General features: G+C 38.3%; 1 protein-coding gene across 3 annotated transcripts in view; it reads right to left on the reverse strand.

The window, feature by feature from the left end:
- The window catches only part of NOL4 (nucleolar protein 4), a 179,326-nt gene that overhangs the window by 97,787 nt on the left and 61,965 nt on the right, over window positions 1-19,574 (reverse strand). Inside the window, exon 1 of one of the 3 annotated variants that reach the window (XM_026842378.1) lies at window positions 7,783-7,802. The exons of the other annotated variants lie outside the window; for them this stretch is intronic. The gene's annotated coding sequence lies outside the window, so the exon portion shown is untranslated. Of the gene's footprint in view, window positions 1-7,782; window positions 7,803-19,574 lie in introns of those variants that run through there. 3 annotated transcript variants of the gene reach the window in all.

A 19,574-nucleotide genomic window follows, 5' to 3' on the forward strand; every position in this document is an offset into this window, starting at 1 on the left:
GGGGGGGGGGGGGAACAGAGCAAGTATGAGAGGGTACATTAAACAAAAGTGTAAATGAAAGATGGGAAAACTTTAAAACTTTGTGCTTGAAAACTTACGCATGAGGACTATCATTTTACAGTTCCCTTCTGAGAAGCTAATGCCAGCAAAAACAGAACTACAGGTTCTTGGACATCATACTATTATGTAACTTACAAAATTTTTCTTCTCATTAAAGGCAGTCAGTTTGCCCTTGCTGAAACATCACTGAGAGCTATTCTCAAAACCAGATTACTCAACAAGGCCAGAAAGTAGAACAGAATATCACCCTTCAGAGAGAATCGATGAACTGTTTTGCAGTTCTTTGCGGACTGGAAAGATTTCTTAAGAAGTAAAATAACTGGTCCATATTTCTAATTCACTAAAGGCTACAGGTAGCCCAGCAGGATCCTGCAATGGGACAGTGCACACAGAGTATTTGCAGCACGTGCTTCTCCTGTGCTTTACAGTATTGAGGTATCATTTCTAACAAAATTTAACAATGTTCTAATCACAGTGAATCAGTTCTATTCTCAATAAAATTCCCACAACTATTTATGTACCGATTGTTGTTAAAGGTCAGAGGACCAGAAAGGGAAAGAATAAAACCATACCAAAGAGTCCAACCATAGTACCTGCTTGGCCTCCTTATCATATGAGATTGGCTGAGAATGAAGGGCAGTATAAAATTGTGAAAAATGACCATTTGCTGAGCTGTCCCAACAAATTTGTGTGTGGAAACCAGCAGGCTGCTCCCAGTAAACACAGCATTCTGCCCACAGATGATGTTCTCTGTTGCAGAGCTAGCTAGGGGAGGAAGGGGGAACCTAGAGCAAGAGCACTTACAGAAGTGGCTGGTGTTATTTTGAATAACAAAGTAAAGGACAATGATACTGCAAAATCTGCTATAAAATTTGTTTTCCCTTTAAAATCTGTAAATGAGATTATTTGGTCCATGATACACTTTATATTTTGAAGGGATCATCATTGTATAGCTACTTTAATCTAATTGAAATGCACATTAGAAATAGAAACAGCTGTACGACAAACAGCTGTATGGGAAACCTACTCCCAAGCTTCCAGAGAAGTTAGAAAACATAGAGTGTTTGCAAAAAAAAAAAAAAAAAGAAGAGAATGAGCAATGCTTGCTTATAGTATTTCTCCTGCTTAAATAAACTGTAAACGTCCATCAAAACAACAGAATCCTGTGAAGTTCTTGCAAATCCCAGGTCACTGCTTTGCAATTCTTATCACCACCTTCATAAACTGATTAACTTCCTTCCTAACTAACAATTATGTACCAGTTCTGAAGGAACTGTGTTTTCCAGAAGCTAGCTTAAATTTTTTAGAAGCAGAACATAGATCTGAAGATGAATTCGAGAATAGAATAAGCTTATTACTTTTGGGTGGAAAGTTGTTACTATTGGAAAATTTATGCGTGTGCAAAAGGAAACACATGGTATCAATCTCGGTCATGAATAGAATGTTATTTATAATAACTATTAGAATCTTGCTGGGCTGTTATCTTTTATATCCAGTGTAAAATCAAACAATAATACCAACATTCAACAGCATGAAATGCCTAGTGTGTCCTCTTTCACAGAACACCAGCAGATTTTTCCTTTTTCGCAGTTGCAAATAACTGCCATCAAAAGAAATAATACAACCAATGCAACAACAACAAAAAAATAACCTAAGGGAAAGCTGGAAATGGTAAACACACTGCGATCAAGTCTATTAATTTCACTTCAAACACAAACTGGGGTGGGAAAGTTTGTTGCTGATGGCACCTAGAGGTTCTCCACATACAACAGCTTTGGAGACTGTTCCTTATTCTTCATACCGGAATCAAAGGAAAATTCAGAGCTAGATATTGAATTGGTCCAAAAATTACAAAACAAATCTGGGGTAAGCATAATTTTACTACCCCTGATTAAATGAGTGTGACAGGCTCCAAAATACAGAAAAATGTTGACACAAACTGACCGATCATACTATATATGTCAGTTCAGATACTTAAAGGAATTTCAGCTGTCTAAGCAAAGAAATGGTTACCATCTTCAATTCTCCAACACATGAACAAAAACATTTTGGAAGACTCAAAGGCCAGTCTTTCTCAAAGAAAGGCCATCTCTTTATTACCCTGTGTCAAATATAGCAGCTCCAATAGAGAACCATTTAGAAGGCAGTCTATGGATATCACCTTCCTCTTTGGAGAAGTTTGTAATATTTCAAATATATTCTTGGCACCACCCTTTACACAAACAGATAAATATAGCTTTTCAAGTTCCTAATCCTATTTCCCCAATGTTAGCTGAAAACCCGGAACAGTAGGATACAGAGTCAGTGCCTCTCTCCTGTGTTGTGTACACATTATCAGCAGAGCAAAGAAGAGAAACAAAACATCTAGATTAAGATGGAGCAGTTACCAATGATGCAGAAAATATCTAAATTCATGTCACTGCACTACTTGATCCAGATCAGAGGTATGAACATGCATCTCTCAACCCTAGGAAAAATGTTCTATGAGTCTTTTAGACTTTTGGTTCAAAATCTTTTCGGTTGAACTTAACAAGCCTTTGAAGATTGAAATTTTGTCGGAACTGCTGTAGTTTCAAGATTATCTTCTTCTGTTGAAGAACACCTGAGACAACTCTAGTTTAAAATATCTCCAAGAAATGGCAAAAACCACTTAACAAATGTGGTGAAAATCACTGATGTGAAGTCTGTTTTAGGCAGATATAACACGATTCTCAAGCAGTCTGTTTTCCTAAAATGCATTTCTTTTTTAACTTCAGCACTGAAAACTGCAGTTCCCGGAGTTTCCTACACTACATGTCCCTACCAAACTCAACACCACAGCTGCTGCTGCAGAAAATTAAGATAAAATACAGGGAGTAGAGGCTGAACTTTTGTATCAGAAGAGGACTTACGCTGACAGCACATTTGTGTTGTCACAAACACTGGTTTGGTTATCACAAAAAGACTGGTACCATTAATGCAATTTCTACATCATGTGGTAACCACAATATGAGCCATTAAAAACAATATTCAGTAGTTTATGTAGTGGCAAAGAGCAGAATGGAAGGACATTAGTGAATATCACGGCACTCTTGCCATAGGACTTGAATATCCAAAACATAGTTTTGATCAGATCCCGTTTGGTTTGCTGCTGGCTGAAAGCATTCACAAATCACAGATGCAATCAGGATTGCTGCTGTTGTTGCCATCAATCCACACATGCAGTAGTCTTCTCCTCAGCATGTTTCAGAAAACAATTTCAAACCATAATGACTAGAGAAATGACAAACTCAAAATGACTGATTATCCACCTAGAGACAGACCACTAAAGGGGTCCACACCAGGATACAAGAACTAATCTATTGTCAAGAATAAATTTGCAATGAGAAATTAAAATTCACTACATGTGAAAAGATTCATCACTCAGATCTTGAGCTCACATTCATTCTCCTATCTCCTGTAAAACTCCAAGTGGACTATTCTGACAAGAGAATGACAGAAACCCTGAGTTCCTGTTTATAACTTTCTACTGCAATTGCAATTTTGATATTACTAATATTATTAACATTTGCTATTTTGATATTCAGAATCTAAAACTCAACATTGCCCTTGAGGATGCACGGATGCCTCTCATGCTCCTTGCAGCCACCTGCTGTCATGGCCTCACAAATGACCTCTGGAGAAGACTAAAACTTTCAGTTTGTTATGGTTAACAGCATACAAAACTAGAATAATGGAGCTGCAACAAGAACAATTCCTCTCCTTTTAGTACTAGGGCTGTCAGCCAGGCAGCACACAGTATCTCAACTACCACTAGAAACAGAGAATTTCCCCAGGAAATCTATGTTTCTCTCCCTTTGTATTTGGCCCTGCTAAAAAATTAACACTGCTGGTTTGTTTAGCTCTTCAACTAATAAAAAGAACTTCTTACACAGAAAGTCACAAAGGTAGCAGAACAGCACTGAGAAAGCACTTTTAAATTAAGTGCTACAAAGTTGGCCAGAAGAACATCATACACAGGGCTGCAATCTGCCTTTTGGACACATATCATCTTAATCTCACTAGAGTCAACAGAAGCCAGCGTGTGCAGCCTGGGAAAGAATTTAGTCCATTAAATTCATGCAATTTACATACAATTAGTGGCTTAAGAATTTTACTTTTGAGGAGAAACAGAAGATAAAGGAGGTTTAAAATAAACAAAATATTCCCAAGTGTCTGGCTATTACTGTTTCAAATTAGGGCAAACTGTCAACTCAAAAGATATTTTTTAAATCCTTGCAGATTTGTTTAAACAAAAGAAAAATACAAATATTCATCAAAATATTTGAGCTTATGTTTAAAGGCAAACAAAATCTCAATAGATTTAAACTTCCTGATTCAACTGAAGGTACACTTCTTTCATTGATGGCAACTTCTGCTACCTTCAAATTGACCGTTTATAGTCTCTTTGGAAACATGATGTATATACTTACATTTTAAAGGAATCAAAGAGGCAGAAATGCTTCAGGAAGCAAAATGTCTTACGACTAAGAAACAATATCATCACTATTATTGCTTTCTTATTAAAATGTGAAAGATAAATTTCTGATACGGAGAGATAAATACATTGTGTGTAAAGTTTGTATATAGTATAAATTTGTGATTTCTGTTATTGATTTAATGAGAATACTAGCAGCAAGATCCCTGCTGGGACAGAAAAGAGTCTGTGATTTTATCAGATTTGTGGATGTTAAAAGACAGCCAGGTTCTGTGAGGTACAGCGTACCACCCGGGAAGTGCTGAACATCTTACCTATTTTTCCCTGAATTAGTTTCTCAGTGAAAGAGGGACAAATTGTTAGTCATGAATTCCAAATGGAGGTTGTAGGCAGAAGCTGTGCTGTGCAAGTTTTGGGGGTTATTTTTGCAATAGTGAGAAATGTTTCTAGGAAAGAGAGCAACACACTGTTAGTAATATTGTTCTGATTAGTGTCATAATTCAAAAACTTGATCTGGTGAATCAGTATATATACACTGAATCATTCTATTAACTTTTATGTATGGAAAAGACACATCAAAGAGCATTATGTTAGACAGTTCAACATCTAGCCAGCAGGCAGCCTGAACACTAGGACACAGTGGCACAGGGAGAAGGCAGTTCAGGAAGAGGGCAGTACCTGTAGGGAGTGGGGATGCCGGGCAGGAGTGGAATGGAGAAAAGCCTGGGCAGAGGAGGGACCCACTGCTGTGGGGAAGCCAGCAGTTCTCACAACAGGAGAGTGCCATAGCGAAACTCTGGCGGAACATGCCACATCTATTATTTTAAAGAGTTTAGGAACTCTGACTTTTTTTGTATACTGCAGAGTCACATATGATTTTTAGTTGCTGGTAACACAAGGACATTAATTTTATTTCATCAAAACAGAGTTTATACAGAAACTCCCTCAAGTTTAGAGGCCTGGATTCCTGAGCATGAGCAGTCTCTACCAATTGTACCTGCTCATGCGTAAATACAGTCCCACTGCTACAAGGAGTGTTCACATCCTTTTCTCAGAAGAGAATGCAACACAGGTTATGGGTTTGGGTGCATGCTTTGAACCACACTGCACTTCCTCACATGCAGTTAGTCCTGTTTACAGTTGCTGCTTAAAGTTGTCTGGAAGTGCAGATAAGGAATTCAAGTCTGTTTGTGAAAACTCACTCCTAATAGAACTTGAACCAACTTCCTAAAATCACACATTCTGCAGAAAACAAAAAAAAAAGCTGAGACAATGTTTGACCAGCCAACATTATTCCTTACACAAATTAAATGCTGGAGAAAAAAAGGAAAACAAATAATGACCTTGAAATTAAAAAAAAAAATCCAACTTCTTGCTTAATTAATTTAATAAAAGGACACACAAGGCAGAAAATTTGTGCAGTTAACCATCTAAAATTGTTTAAAAGGTGTAAACAGCTATGTTAAAAGGTGTCACTCTAAAACACAAAGGTCATGAAAATATACAATGACAAATGTTAACCTTGTGTTATTTTATCACAGAAGGGACTTTTTAATCAGTAATTTAATTTGATTGATAGCAGACAATAATTTCCTACCGCTCTTTCTAATGAAAAACATTTATTTGATGAATTTTCTCTTAGCCTGATCTCCACTTCGCTTGGCACTGTGTGGATTCCTTATCACCCATACATCAACCACAGAGTCAAGGGCCAGACTAAATAATGGATTAAAACTTCCATATCTTTTGTGTTTATTTCTATAGTCCTCCATATAATAGGTGTACACTGGCTACTGATTTTTTTAACCACAAAGAAGACATTGTCTTTGATTATCAATGCTCTTACTATTTGGTAAACCAGACAAAAAAGGGAAGTTTTCAGGGAAGACTGCTCTTATACTAACCAATCTGGAGCTTACGTGTGACACTTTCTGAGCTGCCCTGGGAGAGAGGAGAAAGAAACAACTGTCCTTTCACTATCTATTCCATGGACCCAGGTCTCTGAAAAGGCAACATAGTGCTCTTTCATCATATCAGTCAAGATGCTTTCCCTTTTTACTCTACAGACACACACAGAAATACAATGTATGCTGTTTCTTTAAGCAGACTGAGTGTGTTTATTAGGTTTTCCCAACAATAAACATTTTAGATACGAGAAAAATATCTATCCTTCAAGGTGAAAACAGGTCTTTTACTTCTGCTGTGTTATGTTATCATGAATCACTAATGGGCCTCATTAAAACAAAGACCTCATTTGTCTGCATATGCATATGTATATGTATGTGTGTACTGCAGAAACACACAAGCACACATACATTTTATACATGTAAAACACATATGCATAATAAATCTAAGTTATATTTATATATTAAATAACAATTAAATAATGATAAAGTTATTTTTTGATTAAAAACAACGAAAAGCATGCATACTAAAATTGTAAAAATACATAGGCTGAACATATAAACTGCTGAAAAAAATAAGTTTAGGAAAAGCTGACAGCAATAAAAAGCAGACAGTTAAAATCTTACTGCAAACAGTCTAGTTTAAAGCTGGGAGTCTTCAGCATCTATTAAAGTGAAATACAGGACCATATCAAAGAAAGCCAGAGCATTAAAATAACCAGAAATGGAATAGCTAGAATACCCTCTGTTTAACTCTACTAGCAAGAAAACAAACACACATTTTACACTCTGCATCATGTCACATACCACCTTAATTTAGCTACATTTAAATGAGTTTTCTTCAAAGAAAAGCTTGTATTATGACTATACCTTTAAAAAGCTCATGTTTTCCCTGTTTGGGTTTTAATATGAAGAAAAAACAAGGTTGAATCAGGAGTTGTAAATTTTCATGCTTAATTTGATAGTTCAGCACTTTTGCAGTTGAGTTTGCAGCACACACAGATCGGTTTCCTCACGCTTTCCCGCTTATTTTTCAGCACACAGGAATTCTTAAGCACACCGCAAAGTGCATACACAATTTGTAAGGCATGCTCATCGTCACTTGTTCAGCTTTATGCACCGAATGAGACATGCTTCAGGTTTCTAGGTGCGCATCTCACGAAGATGTTTTAAAATTTTATCACCTAGTTTCCAGGGAACTGAGGCTTTGAATCTATATTTGAAATACCACCTGAACGGGTGAAACATATTGGTATTCCACGCACAGCCTCCTGCTGTTATTCCACTGTTGGCATGGGACAGTCTTCACCAAGACTTAGAAAACCTCATTCAATATTCCTCTCTGGAGGATCTGACACTTACTGTGAATTCTGCTCTTCAACTTAAATACCAGTGTCTGTGGCAGGCCAATTCTATCATTGCAGATACAGCATCCCTCAGGCGAGGTCCAACCTTTCTCTCGCAGTGCACCCAGGGATTAGCTTGACTTCCCCTAAATTCTCTCCAGTGCACAGTACGAGCTAATCTTTCCTGTAGGAAGCAGGAGATGGGGTTGCCATGACAACAGAGCACATTCTAGCAGTGGGACCACTGAGATGAGCTGAAAAGACGACAGTGAAACATGCACTCAGCCTTCCTCCGGGGCTATGGGCTTCTTCCTCCAGGATTTAATTCCCCTGCAAGTTTACTGACAGGCTAGGAGGTTGATTAGCTATGTATTTTGCTACAGGGAGATTACTAGTTAAGAATATGGTTGAGAGATCATAGCATTATTTAATGAAACTGCCATTCCTGCTTACATTAAATTGCTGATGTTATAAGCAGCGTGGCTGCTCTTAAACAACTACTTGTTCATACACATTAGTCCTACACTTAGTCCACGCTAACATCTCACTGTAATAAAGAAAAAGAAATAAAGTCACAAGCCGAGTCCTGCGCTTCAGCTTTGGTTTTCCAGCATATTAGTCACACGGTTTTTCTTTAATGATTTTACACTCATACACATACATGCACACAAAGAGCACAGTATAACATCTGTGTTTCAAGCTCAAAGGTTTCTGCTGATGGGGGAGGGGATACCCAGAAAAGCAAATCACAGTGGCCACGTGTCTTATATAAACGACAAAACAGCCACAATAAGCTTTGGGAGCCCTGTTCATCAGGCAAAAGAAAACTGAGTAATTCATACTGTAAATATCAGCTATTTATGGCCCCAGAATAATGTCTGGATCCTATGCTTAATTTTTTTCTCAATGAGAATAATAGAAAGCTTTTTATAGTTCCTGCATTTCAATAATTTAACACGTTTTTAATTGTTCAAACAAATTTTCATGCAAAGGGTTTTTCTTTGTATTTCAATTTCCTTACAAAACCACACAACATATTATTGTGGTAAATTCCTGGAGGCTGGAGCATGACTGTGTCTTCTCCTGTTATTTCAGACACAAGTGTGTCTCAGTGAGCCTTCACATTAAAGAAGCAGCAGCTGAGAAGGTAAGGCCAGTCTCTAGTCATGTTTTTAACTGTTTGTTTACACAGAACAGATTCCTTCCTCCTTTGTGCCTTCCTTCTCAAGCATGTAACACACAGCACCCCATCAGCAGGTAAGATATACCAGTCTGCTCAGTACCTGAGTACTAAAAACGCTGCAAATGAGTCTACACCTTCTGAATCCACTTCTCTCTCTGGAAATTTTAAAAGAAAAGAACCTCCATGACGATCTCTGACACATGAAAGAGAAAGACCCCAGAGGCTGCATTTAATCAGAACTCCTGCGGGTTGGGGGGGGGTGCAAAAAAAAATGGGCAGAAGTATAACAGCTTTCCCTGTAAGCACGTTACACAGGATAGTTGGCAGGTTAGTCCCAACTAACTTAGTCTCAGCAAACCACATAAGGCTGGTAATAAGGCTTTCGTTGGAGAGGGAAGGTGCCTTCTCAGGGACCCCACCCTGCTGCCTTGAATGGCTAAGGAAATTGTTGGGAAGTCTGGGGGGGACAGGGACATGGGAAAGCCTGGGTTAGGATCTCCAAATTATAATCAGATCACTGATTTTTTTCCTGGTAATTCCACTTACAGTGGCTTCACTTACACAAATTTCATTTACAGTGAGAAGCCCCCAGACAAAACCCAACGAAACAAAAAGCATACAATTTCTTTTCTGTGGCTAGGCAATATTGCAGTTCTGTAACCTTGAAAAGCATCTCAGTGTTACACAATCCTTTCAGTTTTACCTTAATTTGGATCTTAGCATGTACCAGGTATACACATGCACAAAACAGTATCCCTCAGAATCTGCTGGCTCTGACTCATCCCACAGCTTGCTATGAAGATGAATTACACCACATAGTATAACACCTGTATTTATTATCATCTAATTAGTGTTAGGTTTTTCTTTTTTCTTCCACTTTTCCACTCATGTTCTATGCAACTGGAGAAATGCCAAATCATGTAAGCGACATATGGTTTTGCTTTTGAAATCAGCCAGCCAGAATTCCCAAATACTGAAAAATCTTTGGCTAAATAATTTTCAGCTCGAGAAACAATATTTTACACCTTCAATTCCACTGGGAAACACTGATATTTGTAGGCATGCAAATTGGTTTTGAGGAAAAAGGGCATATAATCAGATGTTGAATGATGTTACAGATTTTTCCTGTCATATGCTGTCTCCTCACAATGTGAAAAGAACAGTTAACAGCAAAATTAATGCTGTGAAAATAGCTAAACTACTATTATGGCTAATGAAAGTGAAGTTCTGCTTCTTTTTTGTTTCACAAACTATGACTGTAGAAATCAGTAAATATCGCCCTTAGAATGCAAACATTCATTTCTTAACGCTCATGTGCATAACTTCCACTTAGCAATACTGAACCTCGTGTTTCTGAAAATACAGTCTTTCAACCAAAGACTAAGTACTCTGTTCCTTTAGTTGGATAGGTAATGGATTCCCCTGACAGCACCCTAAACAAGTAGCACCCAGCTACTAAAATGCGTCCAAATTAACCCTAACCATCTTCTTACCATTGCTGGCTGAAACTTTTGGGGTTTTATTTCAGACGAAGACCTAAATCATTCCCTCAACAGGAACACACCCTCACACACACACAGAGAAACAAGCACTTTAAATGTGCAAAGTTCAGAGATCTCCTGGAATGTCCACGAGCTCACAGGTATCATTATGGCATACATATATCCCTGGGTACACCCAGCAAAAGGCCAACTGTTTTAGGGAACGCAAGTGGAGCTTGCCAAAAGAAGGAATAAGATAAAATGAAAGGTGATGACATGTATTTAAGCAATCTACTCTAAGGAACAACACACATGTGTAACATACAAGAAGCACACTTTGAGGACTCAGATAGAGTAACCAGCTCTGTCTTTAGCAGAAACAAGATGCTCCCACTGCTCTCATAGGTCTGCTCTACCTTTTTTGAAGGTAGAAACTACCTTTATCGAGGTTAGGGTATTAATTTTGCCCTTTGTCTACCCTCTTGCTTGGTAGGGAGATGAGAGGTGAATACACAACAGTCACTTTTTTCTCTCAACAGGACACCCACAGTTTAAAGACAAGATGTAGAAGCTCAGAATACACATCCTGTCCTATGTTTCTGCATGAATTCACAGCTTTGGCCATAAAAAAGGAGTCTAAGGATTTCATGTTGAAAATAAACAGGAAAAAAGACAGGAAAATAAAACTATATATAGGTCCAACATGAAAATTTGACATGAGAAAGGGAAAGTTTCTGGTTTGATTTCATGTCTTTTTCTTAACTGTGAAATCACCATTGAATTCTCATTTTTATTATATAGTTTCTGTATATAGCTGTTCACAGAGTCCTTTGAAATCTGCGGATGAAAGGAAATATCAATCTTCTTTTTAAGAACTATTCATTTGAGATTAAACAGCGTTAAATGCTGAGCCCTGAACAAAAGGTTTAAGCACATGTAAGTCTTGCTGAAATAGAGCAACAGTGCCCAGTGCTTTACAGGATCAAACCTGTGATTTCGGGTTTTAAAACTCCTAATTCCCTATCCTTTCCTTTATCTTTTTAAATATAGCTTGGTAACTCAGATCCTGCTTTTGTCAGATGAATTCCTTATACAAAACACTGAGTGACCTTCAGTGCTAGTGCAGTGATAAATCAATGCAGCGCAAGCTGTACCACTACCTTCTGACAGCAAATACTCAGTTTTCATATTCTAAGCACAGAACTAATGGCACAGTGCTAATAATCAGAATACACCTAAATATGTAAATGAAAATTTTTGCTTTTGCATTTCAGAGTGTAACAAAACTGTTCTTACCATGGGCAGTGGGATTGAGTGCACCCTCAGCAAGTTTGCTGATGACAACAAGCTGTGTGGTACGGTCGACAATCTGGAGGGAAAGGATGTCATCCAGAGGGACCTGGACAGGCTTGGGAGGTGGGCCTGTGCAAACCTCATGAAGTTCAGCAAGTCCTGCACATGGGTCAGGGCAATCCTAAGCACAGATACAGGCTGAGTGATGAGTGGATTGAGAGCAGCCCTGCAGAGAAGGACTTGGGGGTATTGGAGGATCAAAAACTGACTATGACCCAGCAATGTGCACTCACAGCCCAGAAAGCCACCTGCATCCTGGGCTGCATCAAGAGAAGTGCGGCCAGCAGGTCGAGGGAGGGGATTCTCCCCCTCTACTCTGCTCTCATGAGACCCCACCTGGAGTACTGTGTCCACCTGTGGGGCCCCCAACATAAGAAAGACATGGGCCAGAGGAGGCCATGAAGATGATCGGGGGCTGGAGCACCTCCCATATGAGGACAAGGCTGAGAGAGTTGGGGTTGTTCAGTCTAGAGAAGAGAAGGCTCTGGGGAGACCTTATAGTGGCCTTCCAGTACTTAAAGGGAAACTACAGGAAAGATGGGGAGGGACTCTTTATCAGGGAGTGTAGTGATAGGTAACAGTTTTAAACTGAAAGAGGGAATATTTAGATTAGATGTAAGGAAGGAATTCTTTACTGTGAGGGTGGTGAGGCACTGGAACAGGTTGCCCATAGAGGCTGTGGATGCCCCATCCCTGGAAGTGTTCAAGGCCAGGTTTGATGGGGCTTTGAGCAACTTGGTCTAGTGGAAGATGTCCCTGCCCACGGCAGGGGGGTTGGAACTAGACCTTAAAGATCAAGTGCCTTCCAACCCAAACCATTCTATGATTCTATGGTTAAACACAATCTTAGTTTATTTTTGAAAATGTGTCATATAAGTAAGAATTTTCCTCCTGCAATTTTATCCAGTGGATCATACAGGCAATCAGGAATTATTTCTGGTACCTCTTAGTACTGATTTTCTCTACCTGTGGTTCCTCTCAATTCACTGAATTTACTCAAGGTTTACAATTAGGAGTAGGTATTAGCAGAATCAGTGTTCAGGAATTTTGAATCACATGATTTTGTAATTAATGACACATTTCAGGAGATAAGATTTTTTTAATATGCAAAAGGATAAAAGTTGCTGTGATTTCATTCTAATAGTCAAAGTAATTTATACAGAAAAATAAAAACAGCCTGTACTTGTAAAATTGCAATATATTTTTGTGTTCTTAAGCAAATGTTTTGCATTTTGGGAACGTAGTGCCAAATGTAGAAGTACTCATTGAAGAGATAAGGTACCCCATTGTGAAACACGGGCGACATTAAACAACATTAAAAGAAATTATTTCTACACTGAAATCATAAAAGCAGATGTTCTCAGTAAAGTGTTCTTTCTTCTAGATCTGTAAGATTAGTTTATCAGACTGGGAGTGGTGGAGAGGCATGGCAAAGATAAAAATGCTCCTTCAAATATCTGTTGCCTACACATCTTCTAAGAACTTAACTTCATAACTTTCTTAAACAGGCAACAGGATTGGACTGAGAAATCTCCAGAGATCCCTTCCAAAATCAAATATTCTTTGATTCTGTGAGTTACACCGGCTACTTCGTGGCACGTCGGTCTAGGGTGAGTGAGACTAACAATAAAAGATTACACCATACTTATGTCTGATAGACATTCTTACTCAAAAAGAGGATATATAGAAAATAACAATGACTTTGAGGTACATGTTATTTCTAGTAATAAGCCCTTACTACTCTCCTGAAAGATCTACTCTCTTGACCCTGATACCAGGCAACAGCTAGGGGTGTGACTGACAAGAGTCAGCACGTTACCCTGGCTTACCCTCCCACCACTCAGCTACTTTTACTTCAGATGTTTCCCATCCAGCTACTTTTAGGTCACATGTTTCCTAAACCTTACCTTATATATCTTGGCTACAATGTCAGCTTTGTGGACCACACTAGGAAAGTAGGTTCTGGCCTTTGGATCAACTAGAGCAGACGAACTTGTGTCCATGCTGCTCAGGACAGGACTAGCTTTGTCCACACTGCATAACATTTATCCTGTCTCGTCTCCAGTGCAACCCCAGCTTAACCAGTTGATACGGATATACCACAATCCTCCACAGCAGTGGCTGTAAAAGCACAACAATGACATGGCATTGCGTTGTCCAAGTCCTTGGAGGGACTTGGTTGTCGTGTTCCCAAGAGGACCCTCAATGGGAACTGCATAGATATGGTGTGTTATGATCTGGGGATCAGACCTGGGTCTGAAAAATGCAAAAAGGCAATGAACAGCTTATTCTTGCCTTCTAAAGCTCTTCAAGGATTTTCCCTCTGCTAATTTTCCTCTCTTTTTTTAACTTATAATAAGAATTGGGTATCTACAACATCCTTTTGTGATGCACAATAAAGTATATTCTTTTACCTTTTCTGGTCATGCCCTCTGTTAATTCCATCTGACGGCCCATACATTTCATATTATGAGAGACAACAAATAATTTGTCTTTCTTAATCTTCTCCATGCTACTCATGACTTTAGAAATGTCAGTCATGTCCTCTTAAATCATCCTTTTTCCAGGTTAAAGAGTCATAGTCAATACAGTTTCTTCTCTCATACATGCAATTCTTCAAACATACAATTTTGTATACTTTTTGGAAAAGGGAGGGCAGAATGGCACTGTAGGTACATAAATTTGCACAGGAATGTGACAGGAATATAAGAACTGCTATGCTAGGTCAGAGAAAGTCAATTTAGCCTAAAATACTGTCTTTGACGGTGGTGAAAAAGGGGATGCTACTGTTCAGTGTTTTGCTGTCTATTTCTTTCCTGGTGGATCCACTATTAAGCTCTATATTAAGCTCTGAAGTGTCCTTCAATCTGCAACCTCATCAAGGTTTGTGCGCCAAAAAGCTTGTCTACTTTTTCCAACTGCACTAGCTGATTTAACATCTATCTACAAATCCTGTTAAATCCATATCTTTAGCACTACTTCTACCAATCCATAACACTATTTTTTTCCAATTGGACTAGCTGGTCTAACATCTATGTACAAATCCTGTTTAACACCTCTCTTCAGTGCTACTTCAAAAAATTCTCAATGCTCAGTCTGTAAACCGTTACTAAGCTCTGAGCTGATGCTTTCATAGATCTATTTACTATCCTCACACACCCCCCCCCAGTTTTATTCCGAGGTGGTAACAGCCATTCACAGCCCTTGCAGATTGTATATAAATTGAGGATCGCATTTCTTTATTATTTTTACTTTACATTCACCACAGCTGAGTTTCTTATGTCATGTTATCACCCAGTACCATGAGATTCTTCTATAGCTCTTTACAAAATCAGGTTTTGCGATCCTGAGTAACTTAGTCTCATCAACAACATTGCCACCTTACTCTTCAGCCTTTGTCCGAACTATTTATTAATATTTTGAACAGTAAGAGCCCTACTGCACATCTATTTAGACCCCACTGGTGACGTCTCTCCACCAAGAGAACTAAATATTTATTCATATTCTCCGTTTCTGATTTTTCAGACACTGAGATACCCCTTTAGGGGGGGGCCTTGCTGAAAGTCTTTAGGAAACCCAGAGGGATTATATTTTCATCCCCATTGCTGAGGGATACCTTCCTTTACAACAGATTTGCACAGGAGCAAGCAACCTGAAATGGCCCAGCACAGCCCTTGGAGCTAACAAACTGAGTGAATATCTGGGCATTTCAGTGCTCAAGCTTCCACACCCTGACCCTTTTCTAAACAACATACACATGTCCTAGTCACAAGCTTAGTGACTCTTTCACACTAATAGTTTTGACTCTTAACAGGTTTGAGCTCCTGACTCTTCCTCAGTACACTGCATTTCTACATTGCATTATTATGCTTCTGCATAAAAACCCAGTTCTTCAGGGCAGTTTCTACTGACATGACAAGTGAAGACCTCTGATTTTTTCATTTGCAATTCCCTGGATACCAGCTGCAACACTTCAAGATTCACATTTGCTATATTGCATTGCTTTGAAGGTCAGATCATTTTTATCTACCTAAGTGTGAGCATTAAACTCTACATTCCCCAACAGGAAATTCAAGGCACAGGCACTTAAAATATTTAAATTAAATATGATCCGGGTACTGTCACAAAAAGGTTGCGTTTAGCACCATGGAAATCTGGACAAATGAAAATGTTCAGTAACGTAAAACCTATTCACACTCTGAGAGCTCATTTCCAAATCTATGTTTTCCAAGCTCAGTGCTATTTCTGTTATACACTGTTAAACTCCCTGAATTTATTTCCTTTCTGTATCTGTTACTTCTAATACTTACCTTTCACGCTATTAAGGAAGCTAATTGATTTCTGTTTATTCATGTGAATTTTTACTCTACAACCTTGTGTCTTTGTGCATAATCTGTCCAAATGGGGCAGGCTAGCATAAAGTTGGGCTTGTCAGACACAAAAATAAAACAAAATTTAAAATGACCAGTGTATTTATTGCTTTATTCTTTTAGTGTTGATAATTTTGGTCAAAAGGCGGCATCTCTATGCCACACTATTCAGTCTGGCTTTTTCAGCTGATTTTAAAAATCTCGGAAATCCAAGTGTTTATTGTTCAAGCATTGAAGAAATCAAATACTACCTTTAGTTAAAAAAGACAACCTAATCTAAATTAGCTTTATGGAAGTAATTTCTGCTTCAGTGCTGATATTTATGATATTATGGGATATTGATTAATTTTAAGGTTTACCAGTAAATACACTAGTGCACATTTCCCACCTGTTTATTTCCTATCCAGAAGCAGAAATAGTTCTACTGGAACATGTTTTCTAAATGCATAAATTCTTTTCCATTACCTCAAAAAAAAAAAAAAACCCTACCAAAAAGCAAACCCCACAGCATAATGCAATTGCAATAGATATTATCAGTATGATAAATGCTTTTTATAGTGCTCATGGTTTCAAATGAAATTAATTTTAGAAGCTGCATCAAATTTCCTTCCTATTGCTCCAAATCATGTCACTATAGTACTTTGGATGACCTACTGTGCATTTCTGTGTTTGAATGTGTTTAGGTCTGTTTTCAATGTAACAAGAAGTCTAATTTTCCCTGATATAATATTTGATCTTTTTAGAATTTTACAGGTTCTTTTCCCATGTATATCGACTTAAGTTACTGTTGAGGAGAAAGATGCAGATATTAAAAAAAGTTGGAAATAGCATGCAACAACACACAGTGAGATGACTGAAAGTTCTGTAAACAAACAGCTTTGAAAGACAAAAAGTGCCTGTTTCCCTATCATGCCAGGCAGAAAGTCCTATTTAATGCTCCCTGAATAGCTTTATGAATTCAGAGCAGGAGAAAATATTTGAAGTAATTTCTATCTTAAAGATCACATTAAATAACAAAGTTTATGTAAACCATATTGGCTGATGATGCCATTTATGGCAGACACACAGAGAAATCACAATGAGGGAACAAGAAAAGTGATACCATTTTAATGGCCCATCAGAGTGACAAAAAGGCATCCCAGCTATTTATCTTTTAAAATCTAAGGATGAATATTTGGTACAAGACCAAGAGTACCAAAATCAAAAGTGAAACAGTTTATGTACTTTTTCTTTGCACAACTATAAAATGAGGCAAGAAAGCCAACTCCAGCTTGACAAAACATCATAATCAAAGAACATACAATATGGTAAAAGAGTTGAATACTCAAATTTTCATTCTGGCTCAGTATATGTCACTACATTTGTAAGAAATTTACTCATATTACCCCATGGCTGCTAGAATGAAAACTCAGGAAGAGAACAAGGTGGAGCTAAAGAAAGTGCAAGCTGTAAAACAGATGGTTGTCAAACACCCAGTTAGACAGGTAGATCTAAGACCTTTTAAGTATAGCTGATATCTACCCAAATACCTGCATCAGTTCTCAGCTTTGCTATGAGACTCCAGAAGACTTGTATGAGATGCTGAAGCAATAACATGTCAAGAGGACATGAGGAAGAGTCTTAAGAAAACTACCTCCTCTCACTGTTTCCACCTAGTTCTAAAGCTCTGTTAAGTTTCATCAGTGAGTATATCAAGAATAATTATTCTGTTCTGGTAGGAGCAACAGCTAAACTCAGTTTCCAGAGGGGAATTATGAAACTGTCATTTAAATTGTTATCTTACATTCCGACCAGAAGAGACTGCAGTTGACTGATTCAGTATCTCAGCTGGCTCAAAGCATTATATGAAGAAAATATTCCAAGGACACCTACCCTGCAGTAAATCATTTATGCATTTCAGATAAGAAAAATAAACAAAAGTTGAGACATGAGAGCATTACCTGGGTTATAAACTTAGCTGCTTACTCCATCTGCTAGCTAATTTTCACAAATAGACATTAAAGTTGAGGAACATCTAATAGGGACAGAATGGAGGTGGCTCCATGAAACTGATCTATGAGTATTCACTGTAGAGTAGGAAAGTGGGGCCAAAAGAATATCACATATACAGGGTATTTTATTGCTCAAAGCAAAGCATTCTCCATGTGTATAGTAAAGTAGCAGAAAAAAATACCATGTCAAGACAGGGATTGATATCTTCTTCCCTCTTCTGCTCTGAGAAAAACAAATTTTTAATCAGTGAATTTGTGAAAATTAAACTCCAGTATGTTGCACAAAAGGAAGGCAGGCATGAACTTCTATTGACTGTCTACACTAAAACAACAAATAAAAAAATTAAATAGTCTTTAAGTCTCAGCTGAAGTGAAAACTTTCCCAATTGCTTCTTCCCAGCAGTGATACACAATTGGTCTGCAGTACACTACCAGATTAAGAACTACTTTTATAATAATGAAGAGTCCTATGGCAAAATCCATTTAAATCTGTGGGAATTACTGCAGTGATTTCAGCAGTCTTTGGTACATTTTGCAACATTGATGCTTTAACTGGCAACAGTTTGCTCACCATGAAAAAGGGAAAGACATGTTCTTAATTGTATTCTCTAGGCATGACAACATACATAAATCCTGTGCATGAGACCTGTGAATACACTGACTAACCTTGCTTACTGAAAATCTAATCCACTGCTCACTGATGTCATGAAGGTTTGCATCAAGGTCCAAGTGCTTCACATACAGCGGGGGATGATGAATTGACACTTACTATAAAGGATGGTTGGGCCAAGATTTACAGACTGCACTAGGACATTTGGACAAATAACAAAAGAATTGCTCAAAGCCTAACCAAGCAGTGACAAAATCATTTGGGGATCCCATGGTGCAAAACTGATTTCAGTGAGGAGTGCATGGCCCAGACTAGTGGCTGGAACTCCAGTCATGCACAGCAGCTCATGCAGGTCCTGCATAATTTATCTGCCACCAGTGGGCGAATGTAATGGTACTGAGACCTTCCAATTTAAGAAATTAAAAATATGTAAAGTTATACTAAATGCATGGGGGTGGGGGGCAGGAGAGGTGAGTGTGTGCAAATCTGGAGGAATTCAAGTGCCACTTTCTGCCCAATCATATGGCTGGTGCCTCTAAAACAGAAATTCTAGCAAGTCTAATGTCCTCTACGCAAGTCAAAATTGGCGAGGCTAACATTGATGGCTACTCTTGGTACCAGCCTAGCCCCATCCACGCAATGCAGCAGTGAGATGTGTGGGGTATTATTGTTAGTTCCCACCTACGCATCAGTTCTGAAACTCCCACTAGTAAACACGATTCAGGAAGACTGTTCCCCACCAACGCTCAGATTACATAAAGTGCTTTGATTACATCAAAATGAGAATGCTAACATTTTCCCCATACATCTCAGGCTTAAA

Source organism: Athene cunicularia (genome assembly GCF_003259725.1).
Source record: "Athene cunicularia isolate RWA chromosome 2 unlocalized genomic scaffold, athCun1 chr2_part1, whole genome shotgun sequence".
Taxonomy (NCBI): Eukaryota; Metazoa; Chordata; class Aves; order Strigiformes; family Strigidae; genus Athene; species Athene cunicularia.